Below are 4352 nucleotides of genomic sequence, written 5' to 3' on the forward strand. Positions count from 1 at the left end.
GCGGCTTGGGTGGTTACGTTGTAAATTTTAGTTATCTGAAATAGGGCTCATCAATATTGAGGCCAGAGAGGGTTTGATGTGAGGCCAGGTTCCACATCCACTTAGATTCTCGAAGGTTGAGATTTTCTTTTGTAGGTTGTTTAACAATCTTTATACCCTGTAGCTGCATATCAGTGGTTCCGTTGTGACTAGGGCTGTTGAAATGTTGGCCGACTGGGGTGCGTGAGTGGTTCTGTACTGAGTACCTGTGATTGTTAAATCTGGCCCTAAGAGTGGTGGTGGTTTGTCCTATATATTGGGCAGAGCATATTTTGCATGTTATTAAGTAAATTATAGTTTTTGTTCCACAGTTGATGTTATCTGTATGGACTTTTTTGAAAAAGAGGTCCCTCTACATGGTTGGTTTCCGTCATGTAAGGGCATGTTTTGCACCTAGGGGTCTTGCAGGGGTGGTTCTGGGGGTTTGTGAGAGGTTGTTTTGAGGTGAAGGAAGATGTGTTGCATCTTTCGTACTGATGAGAAGGTTGCCGAGGTTGGGGGGATTGTCGGAGAGCGATTAAAGGGGGCTGAGGGAAGCACTCATCATCTTGTCATATTTTTCTAAAATGCCTTTGTGCTGGTTGTGAATGCTGTGAACACTGGCAGCTTTTGGTGACAAGTGGCGACGAAAAATGGCCTTTTCTGATGAGGTTTGTGGAGTTTGTAGCTAAGTAGATCCTTGTGCCTGAATTTGCACATTTTGTTTATGATGGGGATTATAAAACTGTTTTGGTATCCACTGCGCAGAAGGGTTTCTCTGAAATCTGTAATTCTAGCAGTAAACCATTCATCCCTGGAACAAATGCGTCGGAGTCGGAGCGCACCACTGCAGACTATCGAACGGAAAAATATGTTTGACGTTGTTGGAAGAAGTGGGAAGGTAGCGCTTAGAGTCGGTTGGTTTGAGGTGGAGGTCTGTCTCAATGTTGTTATTGAGAAGGTGGATGGAGAGGTCGAGGAAAGCTGTAGACTTTCCGGGGTTGGAGTGAGTGAATTTGATGGTGTCATGGGCGCTGTTGATGTCCGAAAGAAATTGATGCCTTTGTTGAGAATTGTTATTGAACATGAGTTCATGATGAGCTTTTCTTTCTGCTCTATTGAGGCTGTTTTTAGAGAAGAGAAATTTGTTTCTGTCTTTCAATTTGCTATTGAGTGCCGACTTCTCGATGTTGACGCAATAAAGGTCGAGGGCAGCATTGCGGCCCGAAAGGGGGGTCCAGTTGTTCTTGACATAGAGTTTGGGGGTAATATCAGAGCGGGGGAGAGAGTTCACTTCTCTTTTAATCTGTATGTATTCGCTGATGTCGTTTTCTATTCTCATTGCAACAGTTTGATCCCAGTACATGTTTTTGATGAACCTTAAGTCTTTCCCGTCGATATTAAGAACTTCCAGCATGTCGATGATCTTGTCGTGCCTGACTTTGTCGAATGCCTTGGTGTTGTCTATAAAACATAAATGAAGATCTTTCTGAACTTCTAGGGCACGTTCTATTGTTGTTCTGATGACATATATGGCATTTACAGTACCTTGGCCTTCAATAAATCCACACTGTTCTTGGGCTATTTCTAGGAGAATTTTATTTCGTATTCTCATCATAATTATTCTGAGTAATGTTTTTGTTATGTGGCTCATGAGGCTGATGGTACAATGCGTTTCACATTCGTTTGCACTAGGTTTCTTTGGTAAAGCTATGAAGATAGATTTTGACAAGTCTGATGGAATATGTCCAGTGGCATATATGTTGTTAAGAAGTTTTGTCAGCGTGGTGATTCTCAAGTCTTCTAAAGCTTCAATCATCTCCGTGGTAATGTTGTCCGGTCCTGCAGCTTTCCCATTTTTCATCTTTCATAGTGCTTTGATAACTTCTTCTTTCATGATTGGTGGTCCCTCGTTGTTATTTTCCACTCTTCTTTGTTCATCTCTTTTGTCATTGTACAGGTCACCGATATATTCTGTCCAACGTTCTAGTATCTTGTCTTTGTCCATTATGATATTCCCATCCTTTGACTTGAGGCATCCTGTTGATCCACGTGTTCTTGTATGGCACACCTCTTTAATTTTTCTGTGTAGATCTTTTGAGTTCGCATTGGAATGCTTTTCCATTTCCTCACCTTCTTCTTTTAACCAGGTCTCTTTTGCTAGATTACATTTGTGTCTGATTTCTTTATGAAGATTCACATATTATTTTTCCATATTGTTTTTGCTTGTTCTTCGCTCCTCCATAAGATGAAGAATTTCTTCAGTCATCCATTTCTTCTTTGCTTTTGATGTCCTTTCTGGTATGCCGTCTTTTGCAGCCTCATTTATAGATGTTTTAAGCTGTTCCCATTGTTTTTCTATGTCTTGTATTTCTTCTAAGAGCCCGAATTTGTTTGCAACTTACATGTAAAGTTTCAAATCGACAGACCCGGTAATAACGATTTTAGCCATTATGAGTGACTCTTCTCCCTAAGTGGACTCCCCTGTATTTACCTCTGCAGATGCATTCTGGTCACAGTGAGCAGACATCGACAATCGAACTATTACCAACAGAACAATTTACCACAAACACCGTGCACTATGAATATTATCATTGTTAAACTAACAGTACCACTCTATCTATGTAAAACTTGGAAAGCAATAACACAATATAGGCGATTTCTGCCAAGAAAAATGTGCTGTGCGTAGCATTTTAAAATGACTATTCTCTTGTGGCCTTTAAAACACTATATTGTGGGAGCCTATTTTGTAGTCGTTATCCTAATAATTTCTTTATATAACATATGCAATGCAATTGCAGTTGCCAGTGTAAAAACTAGTAACATAGTTTCATGCATGCATTGTCTGCATTAATTCTTTTTTCTTCAATTTGAACCTCTTTCAGTACGTTTGAGATCTTTCACGACGCACGCCGGGTTGCAAGCCAACACTTATTACTTTGAAAAAAAGAGAGACAGACTGACAGAAATGAAATATGTATAGTGAAACGTTGGAACTACTCGTAGCGAAATAATCGAAGCAAAAAGGAGAGTTGGACCTACCAGTGGCGGACTCAAAACATCGGCAACGGACAAAGTGAGAATACATGTAAACCGCTGCCGAGAAATGAAATTCAGCGTGTTGGATTGTGGAACAATTGTGGGGTCATTTCGATTCTTCACTCAAGGGGTTATGGTATTATATTTGCAAAAATGTTTTAAAGTTCTATATTTCGGAAAAGAAGGAATCAAGTCGTTGTTTTACATTCCGAAAAAAATATTTATTTTGTGCAGTATACTCCAAGACTTGTGAATGACAAAGTTAGGACAGTCACAATGATCGCGTTTTCTCGTGCATTATCATACGTTCTCCTCGTATAAATTCCATGTTTTGCTTCAGCCAATGATGTTCAAAGTCGGGAGTATAGAAAACTTGCCCGTCCAAATCAGGGCCTCGTCCCTGTTGGGACATATTATACAACGCCATCACCACTAACGTGCAGTTTCAGATGTTTCTCTAGTCACTCGAGCACTTACTTCATGTACAACGCAGACACATCCACTTGTACGTGTGCCTTCTGTTTTTCCGGGGAACTCGAACCACCTTCAGAATCTGACCACATCTACGTCCATCGGTCTGCCAAACAGTGTGACCCGGTCTCTGGTTTTAGCGTCTTTGAGTATAACGGCGTCAAAGCCTGCCTGAGAGTGGAAAGGGCAGAGCAATTTTCATACCCACGTGCAAATGAGACATGCACCAGTTCTCCATGTGCTCGTCTATTTATTTCAAACACGAGAGGCAAGATAGATCTTTTGACAAATATCACCCAAGATCCTCCAACCAATGGGCACTTTTGGATAGGTATGTATGGTAATTCAAAAGCAGGCACGTTTGTATGGGTAGATGGCAAATCTGTGACACAGGACGAAACTGATGTTGTATTTGGTCGAGGCCTCCCATCATCTTCAAGCGGTTATAATTGTGTTGCATATGGAATCTTGCGCGATGGACTAACAAACAGCAAATGCAAACACAGGTACTTTAGTGTATGTGAAATACCTCAGTTTCATTAATTGTGAATAATATGCAAAGTCGGACAGCTGGTTAGATATAGTTGTGTGTGTGTGTGTTTGTGTCTGTTTGTGTGTCTGCTTGTGTGTGTACGTTTTCGTATGGGTGTGTGTTTGTGTGTGTGTGTGTGTGTGTGTGTGTGTGTGTGTGTTTGTGTGTGTGTGTGTGTGTGTGTGTGTGTGTGTGTGTGTGTGTGTATCTGTGCATGAATACAGAGTAGAAATTTAAAAAACCCGCATCACTTACATAATTGGGATCAACTTCCAGTAACACAAGTAAAAGA

This window comes from Aplysia californica, unplaced genomic scaffold (assembly GCF_000002075.1).
Source record: "Aplysia californica isolate F4 #8 unplaced genomic scaffold, AplCal3.0 scaffold00189, whole genome shotgun sequence".
NCBI classification, from domain to species: Eukaryota; Metazoa; Mollusca; class Gastropoda; order Aplysiida; family Aplysiidae; genus Aplysia; species Aplysia californica.